The sequence below is a fragment of the Aquarana catesbeiana genome, linkage group LG04 (assembly GCF_042186555.1).
Source record: "Aquarana catesbeiana isolate 2022-GZ linkage group LG04, ASM4218655v1, whole genome shotgun sequence".
Classification (NCBI taxonomy): Eukaryota; Metazoa; Chordata; class Amphibia; order Anura; family Ranidae; genus Aquarana; species Aquarana catesbeiana.
Genome location: NC_133327.1, coordinates 655,823,782 through 655,841,007, shown reverse-complemented (window position 1 = coordinate 655,841,007; position 17,226 = coordinate 655,823,782). Strand labels below are relative to the sequence as shown.

At 41.6% G+C, this 17,226-nt stretch overlaps 1 protein-coding gene across 2 annotated transcripts in view; it reads right to left on the bottom strand.

The window, feature by feature from the left end:
• PRKCE (protein kinase C epsilon) overlaps positions 1-17,226 on the bottom strand; it is a 523,002-nt gene that overhangs the window by 389,829 nt on the left and 115,947 nt on the right. The window lies entirely within an intron of this gene.

Sequence of the window (17,226 nt, the reverse complement as noted above, 5' to 3'; positions counted from 1 at the left end):
ATATATAAAAAAAACAAAAAACTATAAAAACCTTTTCTCCGTTTCTTCTAAGTGATCACATTCCCTATGTTCTCTCTGTTCTAAGCTGCATAAGAGCTGGGGGGAGGAGAAGCAACAGCACACTGAGCTTCCCCGTAAAGGATTGTGTCAACTAAAGGCAACACTTTTCATTTTGGATGGGGTTATAACTCCTGTCTTTTTTTTTTTTTTTGCAATCTGTATTACATTGTGGAGATTTCCCTCCTCTTCCTGTCCCAAAATCAAAAAAGGAAGTACTGTCTTCCAGACTTTAGGGGGGTCTGACTGTGGCCGATCGGAGTAGAATATACCCTGGTGATGGTCCTGGCCCTTGTAAGTGGGAGCAAACAATGCATCTTTGGTATTAGAGGGAGAAATAGTGCCCCATCATTGACATCAGTGGGAGGAATAGTGCCCCATCATTGACATCAGTGAGAGGAATAGTGCCCCATCATTGGCGTCAGTGGGAGGAATAGTGCCCCATCATTGGCGTCAGTGGGAGGAATAGTGCCCCATCATTGGTGTCTGTGGGAGGAATAGTGCCCCATCATTGGTGTCTGTGGGAGGAATAGTGCCCCATCATTGGTGTCTGTGGGAGGAATAGTGCCCCATCATTGGTGTCTGTGGGAGGAATAGTGCCCCGAGGGCTGGATAAAGGCAAGCCAAGGGTTGCAGGGTGGAGATCACTGCTCTAAAGCTCTAACACGTGAAAGATTTCCCATTTATTCCTGTTCTGGTGACAAACTAAAATCTGGGATTTCCTTTCATCGTCGGTGAGAATGGTCACCAGGACAAAGACAGAGGTCTGCTACTTCCTGCTCAGGCTCTGTTCACACGAGTGCGACTTGTCATGTGACTTTGGACACACAAAATTGCAGCCCCATTCATTTCAATGGCAACCATCTGATGCAACGTAAAGTCACAAGAAATTTGAAAAAGTTCTGCACTACTTTGATGCGACTTACTTGCAGCTTGAGTGTCAGAGAGAGTAAAGTCGCATGGAAGTCACACTCCAAACTCTGGGGTGGTACCAGTGTGAGGCGAGCCTCATATATGGTGTGTGTGTGTGTATGGCCATCTCTACAGCCTGAGTGATTTGTATAAAAATCGCACTTTATTTGCTCACACATCATTACAGAAGTAATGGAGATTTCCAGTGGAAGCAGTCGGAGGCTGGCGTGTCTGTCTGTTTACTTCTTGCTTTACCGGGATTAGAGCTCAGAGAAGTGCGATCTCCCCGAGGGGAGGGGCCATGGAGACGCAGCTTTACAATCCAGGTAATTCTGCGATAACCTTTATGACCTCATCGCCGGGTCACCTGGGAGCGCAGACTCCTGTTCTCACCACTCACTGAAGTCATAAACTATAAAGAGGTCCGTGATTAACCACTTCACCACTGGAAGATTTACCCCCCACTTCATGACCAGGCCATTTTTTGCAATACAGCACTAAATTACTTTAACTGACAATAGCGCGGTTGTGCAACGCTGTACCCAAATAAAACGTAAGTCCTTTTTTCCTGCAAATAGAGCTTTCTTTTGGTGGTATTTGATTTTTTTTTTTTTGCGCTATAAACAAAAAATTAACCGATAATTAAAAAAAAAAAAATATATATATATATATTATATATACATACTTTCTGCTTTAATACATATCCAATACATTTTTTTTTTTTTTTTAAATCACATTTCTTCGACAATTTAGGCCAATATGTATTCTGCTACATATTTTTGGTTAAAAAAAAAAAAAATCCAAAAAGCATATATTGATTGGTTTGCGCAAAAGTTATCGCGTCTACAACTAGGGAATATTTTTATGGCATTTTAATTTTCTTATTTTTTCTCTACTAGTAATGGCAGCGATCAGCGCTTTTTAGCGGGACCGTGACATTGTGGCAGACAAACCGGACACCTGACACTTTTGACACTTTTTTTGGGAACCAGTGACATAAGTGATCAATGCTAAAAATATGTTACTGTAATAATGACACTGACAGGGAAGGGGTTAACACCAGGAGCGATCAAAGGGTTAAACGTGCCCCTAGGAGGTGCCTTCTAACTGTGTGGGGAATGGAGTCACTGGATGGACACAGAGATCCGTGTTCCTGCTCATCAGGAACACAAGATCACGGTGTTCTTCCCTGTCAGAACAGGGATCTGCCTTGTTTACATAGGCAGAACTAAGGATCTGCCTCTCTGCGGAGCGATTGTGGGTGGCCGGTGGACATAGAGTCTGCTGATTGGCTCCCCCATGGGCCGATCAGTGCGTGCGCCGCTGCCGTCTATTGCACGCATGACGTACAGGTACGTAGTTTCGTACAATAGAGCCAACCTGCCGCAGTCTATGTACGGTGGCCGGTCGGAAAGTGGTTATAGAAGAGCCCAGCATCGGGGGAAGGAGGAGGGGGGTCCTTACTTCCGGGTGACTTTGTCGCGGCAAAGTCACCCGGAAGTGGGAGCGGGTACCTGTCAAAAACAGGTACCCCCCCCCCCCCCAAAAGGTGCCAAATGTGGCAGCGAAGGGGGGAGGGGGAAGCAAACAAGTGAAGCATCCCCTTTTGAGTGGAGCTTAGCTTTAACGACACCCCCAAAAGCACTTTGTAAACGCACTGCGTTTGCCTGTATCAGATCGCATTGTGTAGAATTACCATGCGATCCGGGTGCAGTCGGTTTCCAAAAGCAGTACATGCAATACTTATGGTGCGGCGACATGTGATTTCAGCCTATTCAAAATAAATGAACCACATGTGAAACGCACAGGAATGCGCAATGCGTTCCTGTGCGATTCCTAGTGTGAACGGAGGCTATGTGAGGGGATTAACAAAGATGGTTACAATGAACCTGAGAGGCGAGTGGAACACCACAGGTAGACAACAATTTGTTTTAGTTTCATTCGTTTTTTTGTTTGTTTGTTTTTTTTTCGTGTCATTTGTTATGATCGCAATACGTAAATTGGAAAATGTGAAAATACGAAAATGAAAACGAAAATCTGAAAATTCGAAAACAAAAATCTGAAAATTCAAAAAAAAAAATAACGAATAACAACAACGATTAAATTATAGGTATTGGAATTTACTTTCAAATTTGGCTGTTGGTGAACGTAACGAATACGAATTTATCCGAAGTTACGAATTATCAGATATAACGAATGCCGCATCTAAACAAATGGAACGGAACAAATTAATAATGAATAATAATAATAAAAGTTTATTATTATTGTTATTTATTATTATTAATTTGTTAGGTTCCATTCGTTTAGATGCGGCATTCGTTATATCGGATAATTCGTAACTTCGGATCAATTCGTATTCGTTACGTTCACCAACAGTCAAAGTTGAAAGGAAATGGTAATTTAACCTAAACCTATAATTTGATAGTTAGTAATAGTTAAATTATTAGTTAGTTATCACTTCAGATTTTCACATTTTCGGGTTTTTGGATTTTCAAATTTACAAAATTTTCAAATATTCAAATTTACGATTATTCGCAAAAATTGGTAAAACTGGTTTTCGTTAATTCAGGTATTTTTGAATTAACTAATTTGTCGAAATTCCTTAAAAAACGAATTCAGAACTAAACAAATTGCACATGTCTAACCACAGGGCTTAAAATAAAGCAGTGAAGTTGACATTCGCCAAACATTCACTGCAGGTAAAATATTCCAGGCGCATGTGACAGCGACTGATACACGGCCAGCGAATGTCACATTTATTGCTTATGGCCTTATATAATACAGGGGAACTAGAATATATAGCTGTGCCTGGTTCTCTGTACAGCGCTACAGTCTTTGTCAGCAGTATAATAATACGACCAAAAATAAAAACGGACAACTTCTGCAAACCAGGATCACAGAGAAACAAGAAGCGCTTTGTGAGGCTGTTGTGTAAATGAAGGAACAATACAAGACACTTCTACTGGACTGACTTCCTGTTTTTTCATGCAATATTCGACAAATTAGCTCCTACAACAACACCGCAAGTGTGATCTGAGCACCCACAGCTGCAGGGTCACCCCAGAGCTGCACATACAAAAAGGGAGAGCAGATCAGCTACTATATGTTATTTCTGCTTCTTTAGATGACTGCATCAAATTATCTAGCAGTTTACAACACACAAACCTCACAATAGTCCCCGCCCCCGAGGAGCTTTTATGCAAACATTGGCACCACAAATACACATTTTAGGCCCCCCCCCTACCAAAAAGTTTTTCACGTGTGGGCAAAAGAGGACACAAACACAGACTCCATCAAAGTAGTATTCATGAAGAAAATTAAATCTGAACTCAAAAAACACTAAAATAAAAATATCTTCCTCCATAGCCAAAAAGCATATAAATCCACTATGTGTGCACCAAATGCCTTTGCAAAACCAGATATTACTTGGTAAAAGTAGTGGTGACATAATCACTGTGCTGTACAGTGTATGCAGAGACTAGGAGGTGTGGGAGGGGCTCAGCAGGCCCCACCCACTACAGGCTGCCTACAAAGAACCACAGGAGGGGGTGGAGACGAGACCAAATTATTTTGATAAGAATATCAATAATACTAGAAATAATAATAAAGAATAGTAACAAATGATAATACTAAAAAATAATAATAAAAATGATGAGGAGTAGAATACTATTACTAATACTATTATTAGCAAATAATAAATAAAAATGTTGATAACAATCGTAGCAAAAAAAGAAAAAACAATAAAATTATGACAACGACAATAATAATGCCAATTAAAAAAAAAAAAGAACGAAAATAATAATAAAAATAATGATGATACCAATAATAATAATAATAATAATAATAATAATAATAATAAGAGCGATCATAATAATGCCAATAATAAAAAAAATGATGACGAGTATAATACTACTATTAATATCAAATACTACTAAAAAATTTAAAAAAAGACGACGATAATAATGTCATTAAAAAATAAAGAATGATGATGATAATAATAAAAAATGATGTTAATACCAATAATAATAAAAGAGATCAGGATAATGTCAATAATAAGTCTGGCTTCACACAAGCTGCGGCCACGGCTCACAGCTTGGGGTCCAGTGAGTCCCGGTTCACCGTTTCAGGGGTGAATCAGGTCCGAATTTTTGCATGAATTCGGACCTGAAGCGGAGCCAAAGATGCACAGGACCCTTTTCCAGTGCGGTCGCCCCGGAGCTGTGCAAAACGGCTCCATTGAGAGCCGGTCACAGTCTCCTGTCATGCGAATTGGATGCGGGGAACACAGCCTAATCAAAATGATGAGAAGTAGAATACTATTACCAGGTCTTTTTTCCTCGGAGAATAGGTGCAGGAACTCCCCCCATCTGAGCCACCCCTTGTCTCTGCCCCCTACCCACCTCTGACCACCATCCCTTGATTCCACCCCCTACCAGTACTGCCCCTTTTAGAGAATACAGAACCAAGTATCATTTTGTGGTGCTAAATCATTTGTATGAAACATGTTGATGATAAAAAGAAAAGCAGTAAAATAGATCCCCTGCAGCCAGGAACAATAGAATGCCAGCAATAGATCCCCACACACCAATAGACTCCCCCAGCAACAATGGACTCCACCCCAACAACAATAGATTCCCTGCAGCAACAGTGAACCACCCACAACAAAATATCACACCCAGTAACAAAATATCCACCCAAGCAACATTAGTCCTCCAGCAGCAACAACAGATCTCCCATCAGCCAGTTTTAATAGATCCTCCAGCAGCCAGTAAAAGTAGACTTCTCCCTCAACAGTAGATCCGTTCCAGCAACATAAGACCCCCCCCCAGCAACCATAGATTCCCCATCAGCAACAATAGACTCTCACACAAAATCAGATCCCCACCAGTGACAATAGATCCCCCAGCAGCCAACATCAATAGACCCTCCAGCACAACCCACGCTATTACATACGTTCAGTGCTGGAGGTGCCGGAAATGCGCTCCCTCACGTTCTGGCTGAAAAAAAGCCCAGACTATTACTAATATTACTATTTCAAATAATAATAAAAATGATGATAAATAGTACGAATAATAATAATAGAAAAAAAAAAAAAAACACACAATAAAATGACGATGATAATAATGCCAATAAAAAAATAAGGCATGATAATAAAAATAATGACAATACTAATAATAATAATAATAATAATAATAATAATAGAGATCATGATAATGGCAAAAATAATCAAAATGATGAGGAGTATAATACTATTACTAATATTATGCAATAATAATAATAATACAAATGTTGATAATAGCAGCAAAATACAAAAAAATACAAAAAAAAAAAAAACACAATAAAATGACGATAATAATGCCAATAAAAAAAAAAAAATAAAGAATGATAATAATGAAAATAATGATGATAATAATACCAATAATTATAATAAAAGTGATCATGATAATGGCAATAATAATAAAAATGAAGGAGTATAACACTATTACCAACACTCTTATTATCAAATAATAATAAAAGTGTTGATAATTAATAAATATAACAAAAAAAAAAAAAACAGTAAATGACAATAATGTTAATTATAATAAAAACGATAATACCAATAATAATAATAATAATAATAATAATAATACCGATGATGATGATAATGCCAATAAAAAAAAATAAAGAATGATAGTAATAAAAAAAAAAAATAATAATGAAGATAATAATGCCAATAATAATAGCAATAAAAAAACACCACATGATAATATTAACTATAAAAATAATGATGATAATAATACCAATAATAAAAAATATATTAATACCGAAGATAATAATAATAATATTTTTTATTAACATAAAAAAATGTTTTTTTATTAATACTACTACATCAAGCCTATATTAACACGCATAATATTTCTTTATGGTACTCAATTCTAAAGCCCGGAGTCTTTACAGAGAATGCTGAAGAGCTCCTATGAGTGTCTGTGATTCGGAGAGCTTACAATCTAATACCTCTCCTAGTCACACACAGTGGGGCCAATACTGATGATAAACCTGCTGGATGGGTTTTCAGTTGTGAGTATTGTGCGTGTTACAACACGAAGCTCCCTTTAAATGTAACGTTTCCGTGTTTAATGGAGGCGTACATTTATTACACACTTATTCTAGAATGTGACAAAAATTCTTCTATATGACGGGTTATGGTGCGCACCGCCATCAGTCACCTTAACCTCTCGTGTGCCAAACAGCTACTTGATGATAATGGGCTTTGAAGGAGACGGCCACCTCTGACCCGGACAATATGTAGAGAATATGGAAGCGTGTGGCCTGGCTTGTTTTCACACTTATGTAACACGGCTAAGCTGTAGTCTGAACTGCGGCTACGAGACAAAAGAACCTGAATAGTTGGCCGGGCGTTTCGGGACCGAGCGATAAAGTACAAAGTAACTGGGTTACACCAACAAGAAGACTAACCAGGATCAGGAGAATTTTACAGAAGAGATTAGGGAATGTGAAGGTATTACTATAATATATACTGGACACACACGGAGCCGGCTTTCCTAATTAAAATACTCGCCAACATCACTGCAAATGTGGCGCCATTTATTTGAAATGGTACCCAAAAGATATCTCACCAGCATGCAACACGTGAGGATTTTAGCGTTTACAACGCACAACTGTGAGCCGCATTGCTAAAAACGCTGCGTCCATCTGGAGATGTATTGTAGAGGAATGGTAACCCACAATGAATTACCGCAAAGCAAGTCAGTGCGCAAAAAACATATTATTATAGTAAAGTTCTGTGATCCCCAGGACAGTTTGAATGGACCCTTTAAGAAATTCATACATTATTAACCACTTGTCCTCCGGAAGATTTACCTCCCTCCCCCCCCCATTGCGATACGGCACTAGGTTACTTTAACTGACAATCGTGAAGTCATGCAATGCAATGTTGTACATAAATGGAACGTATGTCCTTTCTTTCCCAAAAAAAAAAAACAAAAAAAAAGAAGAAGAGCAACAATTTTGTGAAAAAACATTTTTTTTTTACTTTCAGCTATAAAAACACATCCAATAAAAAAAAATGAAAAAAAATCTAATTTCCTCACCAACTTAGGTCAATATGTATTCTGCTACATGTTTTTGGTAAAAAAACAATCCCAATAAGCGTATATTGATTGGTCTGCACAAAAGTTGTAGCGTCTACTAACCATGGGATATTTACAATTTTTAATTTTTTTTTAACTAGTAATGGCAGCGATCAGTGACTAATAGCGGGACTGCGATATTGCGGTGGACAGTTAAGACATTGACTAAGGCCCCTTTCACACTGGGGCGGTGGGGGCGTCGGCGGTAAAGCAGCGCTATTTCTAGCGCTGTCTTACCGTCGTTTTTGCAGCTGTATTCGGCCGCTAGCGGTGCGGTTTTAACCCCCGCTGGCGGACGAAAAAGGGTTAAATCCGCTCGCATAGCGCGGCTATAGCCGCGGTATTGCCGCGGTATAGCCACGCTGCCCCATTGATTTCAATGGGCAGGAGCGGTGAATACACCGCTCCTTCACCGCTCCAAAGATGCGGCTCGCAGGAGTTTTTTTCTTCTCCTGCCAGCGCACCGCTTCAGTGTGAAAGCCCTCGGGCTTTCACACTGAACAAACAGCAGCGGCTGTTTTGGGTCGGTTTGCAGGCGGTATTTTTAGCGCAATAACGCCTGCAAACCGCCCCGTGTGAAAGGAGTCTAACACTTTTGCTTAGCAGAGACACAGGATGACAATTTCGAAAAAAAATATTATTTTTTTTTTACTTTCTGCTATAAAACATATAGAATACAAAAAAATTTAAAAAAAAAATCTAATTTCTTGATTAACTTAGGTCAATATGTAGTGTATTGGTAAATATGTATTGGTAAAAAAAAATTCCAATAAGCGTATATTGATTGGTTTGTGCAAAAGTTATAGCGTCTACAAACTATTGGATATTTTTATTTGTTTTCATTTTTTTTTTTTTAACTAGTAATGGCGGCGATCAGCAACTTATAGCAGGACTGCAAAATTGCAGTGGACAGTCGGACGCCGACATGAATACAGTGATCAGTGCTAAAAATGTGCACTGTCACTGTACTAATGACACTGGCAGGGAAGGGGTTAACATCAGGGGCGAACAAAAATGTGCCTAGCCAGTGTTTAACTACACTATGTGAGGCATACCTCCCAACAGTCTGAAATGAAAATGAGGGACACCTATTAGCAAAAGTATGTAGGCATAGGACACACCCCCTGCCACACCCCCTTAAAGGAGAATTGTGCGAAGAAAATAAAAAAAAAAAAAGAAGATTGGTTAAACCCACAAGTGCCTTTTCCCACTACTATTCCTTTATATTGGCTTTTGGAATCTACAAATGCAGCAATTTAGAAACCAGATGAAAGGTTTAGCACTGGGAAATACTTTTTGATAGATAAAAAGTGCATTTTATATACATTTATATAGATCAGACCAAAATGACAAAATGAGGAGGAATGAGGGACATGGTTTCAAATCAGGCACAGTCCCTCAAAATCAAGGACAGTTGGGAGCTGTGTGTGAGGTGCTTTTGATTAGGGGAAGAGATGGAATGTATTCCATGCTTTGCAGAGACACAGGATCCATCCCTTCCCCCTCTGTCAGAAAGGTGATCTGCCTTGTTTACATAGGTAGAACACTGTTCTGCCTCTCTGCCTGATGATCGGCAGTTGCCGATGGACAGAGTCCACCCTACCTAATGCTCGGCTCCCTCTGTGTGTAATCATAGCGGGAGCGAGCCACCGGCAGCATGCATGAGCGCCCCCTACCTGGAAGGGTAGGGTGGACCTTAAGTGCTTAAAAGCTGAGCTCCAGGCACAGAAAACTCATTTAAATATATTTATTTATTTTTCTAAATATAAATATATTCCTGCATAAAAAAAACCCACAAAAATACATAAATCCACTTTTTGAACACCAAATGCTTTTGCAAACTCAGTTATCACCTTGTAAAAGTGTAAAAGCATCACTGTGCTGAACACTACCTGTGCAGAAAGCAGAGCTGTGGGAGGGGCCCAGCAGGCTCCACCCACCACAGAAAACTGCAGAAGGGGGGCAGAGACAAGACCAGACACCCTGCACAAGGAGGTAGAGGAGCAGTGACCGGTCTTTATTACAGAAAGCTCCTGCACAGAGGGCGGAAGGAATACACAAAGCACACCTGTTAGAGGGTGGCTTTTTTTTTTTTTTTTTTTTCACTTGTGCTTAGCGGCACCTAGTCCTCCAACGACGGGGTATTTTTTCTCTTGGGTTTAGCGGCACCTAGTCCTCCGACGGGGTATTTTTTTACTTGGGTTTAGTGCCAAGTAGTCCTCCAACGATGGGGTTATTTTTTTACTTGGAGGACTACTTGGCGCTAAACCCAACGACGGGGTATTTTTTTACTTGGGTTTAGCGCCAAGTAGTCCTCCAATGGCTGGGTATTTTTTTTACTTGGGTTTAGCGGCACTTAGTCCTTCAACGGCAGAGTTTTTTTTTTTTTTTGCTTGGGTTTAGGGGCACTTAGTTGTCCTACGGTGGGGTGTTTTTTTTTTTTAACTTGAATTTAGCGGCACTTAGTCCTTCAACAACGTTTTTTTACACTTTAGCAACACTAAGTTACATACCTCCCTGTGGCGCCTCCTGCTGGTGGCACGGCGCTCTGTTTGCTCAGAGGACAGCTGTGCTTCTCATGTCCTTGCCAGGCTCCTATGCCAATATTTCCTCTACTGGCATTACGGTAATCATTTTAGTTAATTCGGAAATGAGAACCGTGACCATCTTCTAAATATGACCGCAAAACCTGTTCTACCGCCGAGGCCCAAACCCCCTTCACACCTAACTTCACAGATTTCACGTTTTCTGCCCATCACATAATTACCATTTATTTTTTTTAATTTTAAAGACCTTGATTTAATTACGGAGTGTTTCCCGCCCTGGTGATTCTTCCCGGCTCACAGTGGATCGTCTGCTGCCATCACACTGGGCTGCGTACAAGTGTCGGACACGTGCCGTGCAGCTCACAGCGGCTTCTGTTACATAATCCTATTGGTTGCTTTTCCTGGACAGCCAAAAGACGACGACAACTCTCGCTCCTTTTACACTGACTAATGTGAATCTAATGTGAAATGACCAAATCTGAGTGAGCCCAGATGACCTGAATATATCGGCGGTTGTCAGCCATCACCTGTCTGGAGGGGCGATCACCCCCCCCCCGGCCCTGCTGAGTAATATCACGCAAGGAGCGCGGTGAGGCCCGTGACAAATGTGACCGCACATCGAGACTGTCATGCTTCAAGTGCCTTATACTGAATGACTGATGACCTGAATGTTAGATAATAGAGCCTCGGCTCCCAGGGCGATCGTCTGTGCTGAATGATGAAGGCTGGGCGAGAAATGGAGCGTCTCCAGGGAAAGAAAAAATACAGATCTATAAAGAAGAAGTAAAATCTAAAATACAATTAGAACCTAAATAAAATTAAAATCTCAAAAAATTTTAAATAAATTGGATAAAAAATAATACAAAAACACAATACTTTTTAAAGAAGCGCACTTGTTTTTTTCTTTTAAAGGGTAACTCCACTGTTGTAGGGGAAAAAAAAAATTGTAAAAAAAATAGCTTATACAAGTGCGACAAAAGTCATACTGTAATTGAATTTTATTAAAAATTACCTTTCCTTTTCAATCTGCAGCTCTCTAATTTTCTGAAAATGCAATATGGCTACCTGGAGGTGTTCTGTATACAGAATGTGTACAGAGCGCACCCTAGAAACATCTTTTTCTGCTTGTATGATTGGCTCACTGATTTTCCCAGAGATGCAAGATGCAAGTCAGATTTCAGGCATCCCCTGCAACAAAAATGTCATTTGTGATGATACTCCCAATAGGAACACGTCTAAAGGGATGCAGGCCCAGCAGCTTTCCTCTTTAGAGCCCTACAGGTGCAGCAGCTGATTGACAATTAGGAAACCACTCCCATTAGACTCACTTTCCCACATTGACACAGACAAACACACAGGAGGGATTTCTTCAGAATAACAAAAGGTAGAAATCTGCATCACAGTTGGTTATAATCCTTGTAATGTAAATAGATCACCCAGAGGGGAATGTTTTTTTTTTCTGAACAAAAGTGGAGTTACTCTTTAAGGCTGAACTCCAGGTGTATATTTAAAGCTGAAGTTTAACAAAAGAAAAAAAAACATAACTTGTGCAGACAGACACCCCTTCCGCCCAAATCCCACACAGCCATTTACTGGGAAGACCAGTGTGCTGCTGTTTCTCCTCCATGAGCGCTCTAAGAACAAAGGGAATGTAATCACTTATTAAAAAGGAGAAAAAAACAAGTATTTTTTTTTTTATACTTTATCTAGACACAAATGTTTTGCCTTTCATTTCTATTTTAAACAGAATAGATTGTCTAATAAGGTGAGGGTTCACATATATGCGGTGCCCGCCCCAGGGGTATCCTAGTGCTATCCTTACACATAAACAAGGTGCTTCACTTGCATACAGGATACAATTTACAAATGGTTAATATCATGATTATTATACAGCAGGCATATTTAAAGTCTGGCCCGCAGGCCAATCACAGCCCACGTTCCGTTTTAATATGGCCCCCCTGGTGATTAGGATATGTACCGCTTTTTATTGGCGCTGACAGGGAGGGCGGGGGACAAGTGCCGCCAGATTACATAAAGGAAAATCTCCTGTTTACTCGGTGGCGTCTGTAATAGGAAGTCCCGCGTCCTGGGTTGCAATTGGAAGACTGTTCTGTCTGTCATAGGAGGCAAGACTTTGTATTAAAGAGGCCGCTGAATAAACAGGAGATTCTCCTGCATGTTATCTGTTGGTGCTCATCCTGCCCCCTCCCTGTCCCCTCTGAGGCTGCAGATGGGCAATCGATCAGGCTGCACTGATGGCAATGGTAAGGTCGCATTCGTGGCAATGGTAAGACCGCATTCGTGGCACTGGTGAGGCTGCATTCGTGGCACTGGTGAGGCTGCATTCGTGGCACTGGTGAGGCCGCATTCGTGGCACTGGTGAGGCCGCATTCGTGGCACTGGTGAGGCCGCATTCGTGGCACTGATGAGGCCGCATTCGTGGCACTGGTGAGGCCGCATTCGTGGCACTGGTGAGGCCGCATTCGTGGCACTGGTGAGGCCGCATTCATGGCAATGATAAGGCTGCATTGATGGCAACGGTGAGGCTGCAGATGAGCACTGACCCTTTTTTCCTTCACAGTTCTTTATTTAAAATTTTAAGTTTTTTCCTGAAACTTCCTTTCTAAAGTGAAGGTGCGTGTTATACGCCGATAAATACGGTATATCCAAATAACACGCCCGAGCTCATCCTTAGTCCTGAGCGGCGCTCTGGGATTCTTTGGGGAACACAAAAGATATATATAGCCAAATAACACGCCCAAGATCATCTCTTCACCACACACAGCCACAAAGGTAAGAGAATTCTTGTTTGGCAGTGTATTAGTGCTCGGACATACAAACCAAATTTTAATGGTTTAAAGAATGTCAGGCAAAATGCTCGGCCCTCACGCATGTTCACTTCATCAAATCTGACCCTCTTTGAAAAAAAAAGTTTGGACACCCCCGTTATACAGGATTTATAAAGCGACAGTTTGCGCAGCACTTTACAACATGGGGGCAGACAGTACAGTTACAATATAATTCAATACAGGAGGAATCAGAGGGCCCTGCTCGTTAAAACTTAGAATCTAGGAGTATCTAAGTATTTATTTTGTAGTTCTATATATTTTTTTTGTGTTTTTTGTTTGTCCTTTTCACCTTTATTGATTGCTGCTGAATTCTCGTGTGTCCTGAGAAAGCTAAATAAGAGAAATGCGCTGACTCAGGATTCCAGTAGGGATGCACCGATACAACTTTTTTTTAGCCACGAGTACCGATACTTTTTTACGTACTCGCCGATCCCAATTACGATAATTATTTCCCAGGTCCCCACTGTGCCCCCTGCACTCCCGTTTCCCACTGTACCACCCTAAGTGACAATTTTTTGGGGATCAGTGACACCAACAGTGATCAGTGCTTTAAAAAAAAAAAAAAAAGCACTGATCACTCTATAAATGACACTGGCAGGGAAGGGGTTAACATCAGGGGAGATCAAAGGGTTAACTGTGTTCCCTGCTAGTGTTTTCTAACTGTGTGGGGGATGGACTGACAGGAAGAACACAGAGAATCGCTGCTCCTGATTACTAGGAACAGAAGATCTCAGTGTACTTCCCTGTCGGAACGGGGATCTGCCTTGTTTACATAGGCAGATCCCCATTCTGCCTCTATGTGGAGTGATTGCAGACCCGTGGATTAGCTCCCCCCGCCGTGCAGCGCCCACAGTATCTAGGGCACAAAACAACGTACAGGTACAATGTCTCACCCAATAGAGCAGCCCAGCCGCAGTATATATGTGGTGGGCGGTCTTTAACCACTTCCCGCCCAGCCTAAAGCAGAATGACGGCCGGGCAGCGGTTCAGTTATATTGACTGGGCGTCATATGACGTCCAGCAGGATAACAGCCGCTGGGCTCCCGTGGGGGTGCGCATCACGGCTACACCGTTCTCGGTAAAGAGCCTCCGACGGAGGCTCTTTACCGCGTGATCAGCTGCGTCGAATCGTTGCTGATCATGATGTAAACAGGAAGAGCCATTGATCGGATTTTCCTCACTCGCGTCTGACAGACTCGAGTAGAGGAGAGCCAATCGGCGGCTCTCCTGAAAGGGGGAGTCTGTGCCCATTGTTTATCAGTGCAGCCCCCCCTCGAATGCCCACATTGGAGCACCAGGGAAGCCGCCAGGACCACCAGGGAAGCACTTAACATGTGAACGGCCAGGTACATCCCCCATGGCAATCCACATGTACAAATGAATGCCCAACATATGTCAATCAGTGCCCACAAATGGGCACTGACTGGCACCTCTATGGCACAAATAAAATCAGTGATGCCCAGCAATGCCACCCAGTGTCAGTGCCACCCATCAGTGTCCATCAGTGACACCTATCATTGCCTATCCGTGCCCATCAGTGCCACTTATCAGTGCCACCCATAAGTGCCCATCAGTGCAGTCTACGAGTGCCCATCGGTGCCACCTATGAGTGCCCATCAGTGCTGCATACCAGTGCCACCTATCAGTGCCCAATGCTGCCTATCAGTGCCACCTCATCAATGCCTCCTCATTGGTGCCATCTTATTGGTGCCCATTGGTGCCACCTTATTAGTGCCCGTCAGTGCAGCCATATCAGTGTCCATCATTAAAGAAGAAAACTTACTTATTTATAAAAAATGTTAACAGAAACAAAGAAAAACTTGGTTTTTTTCAAAATTTTCGGTCTTTTTTTATTTGTTGTGCAAAAAATAAAAATCACAGAGGTGATCAAATACCACCAAAAGAAAGTTCTATTTGTGGGAACAAAATGATAAAAAATTTGTTTGGATACAGTGTAGTATGACCGCACAATTGTCATTCAAATTGCAACAGCGCTGAAAGCCGAAAATTGGCTTTGGGCAGGAAGGTGTATAAGTGCCTGGTATTGAAGTGGTTAAAGCACCCCCTGTGCTCGCACGCAGAAGCTATGCATAGGTAAGTCGCATACGTAAACTGTATTCACACCAAACACATGTAAGGTGTTGCCGCAAACGTTAGGAGGGAGAGCAATATTTCTAGCAACAGACCTCAACTGTAACTTTCAACAAGTAACCTGTAAAAGGCATTTAAAGCATCGCCTATGGAGATTTTTAAGTACCATAGTTTGTCGCCATTCCACGAGTGTGCGCAGTTTTAAAGTGCGACATGTTAGGTATCCTTTTACTCGGCGTAACGTCACCTTTCACATTTTCAAAAAAAATGGGGTATATATTGCGTTTTGTTTTATAATTCACGAAAGTATTTTGTGAGTAAATTGCAAAACCTCCGCACAAATACAGTGCGATGTGAAAAATTGCAAGGGTCGCCATTTTATTCCCTAGGGTCACTGCTAAAGGAAAACAAAAAATGTATAAATGTTTGGGGGTTATAAGTAATTTTCTCAAAAAAAAAAAAAAAAAAAAAAAAACTTGTAAACAAAAAAGTACCAGAAAAAGCCTGGTCGTTTAAACTTCAGCTTTATTATTTGTGACACCAAAACCAGATGAAAGTTTTTCTGTACAGACTAATAACCCTGAGTTGGGTTTTCCTTCCCCCCTGCAGCAGCCTGCACTACCCCAGAGAGCAGAAGGGAGGATTACCAGAAGGCCACTAGCCGGGTCTCATGTAATGGTTATGTAACTTTCGCTGCTACAACCAGTTTAATCATTGATAAGCGCAGAGAAGGGAAAAGAAATGGACACAACCGAGTTCCTACCATAGCAGACGCTCTAGGCATTTCCAGAATGGAAAACTATAAATAACGACATATTTTTAGATAAATTGTTTTTCTTTCCAAAGTATAGAAATAAATGAAAGAAAAGAAAGAAAAGAAGAAGTCGATATCTGCAGCTCGGACGACAGGGGTGTCACTGTTTCCAGACACATGGCAGGTTACATTTATTATTATTAGCATGCTGTCTGCAGGCATAGGGGGCATAGGGGGGCATTCATACAACTTCTATACATCTTCATTATAGGGAAAAGCTGGACCATTATTGATCTACTTGGGAAAAACTTACAATTTTCAACTCTTATTTATCCAAAGCGGCATTAAACCCCCAAAACAAAATGTGGTGGCTGCACTTGTTTTCTTTTTAGGCTTTTTTTTTCACCTGGTGAAAAAAAAACACACTTCTTGTCTGTTAGGCCCCTTTCACACTGGAGCGGTTTTCAGGCGGTATTGCGCTAAAAATACCGCCCCTAAACAGCCTCCGCTGTTTGTTCAGTGTGAAAGCCCGAGGGCTTTCACACTGAAGCGGTGCGCTCGCAGGACGGTAAAAAAAGTCCTGCGAGCCGCTTCTTTGGAGCGGGGAAGGAGCAGTGTATTCACCGCTCCTAAACCGCTCCTGCCCATTGAAATCAATGGGACAGCGCGGCTATACGGCAGTAATACCGCGGCTATAGCTGTGCTGTACGAGCGGATTTAACCCTTTTTCGGCCGCCAGCGGGGGTTAAAACCGAACCGCTAGCGGCCGAATACCGCTGCAAGAACGACGGTACAGCAGCGCTAAAAATAGCGCTGTTGTACCGCCGACGCCCCCACCGCCCCAGTGTGAAAGGGGCCTAAGTGTTACTAAACCCAGGACCCTGCAT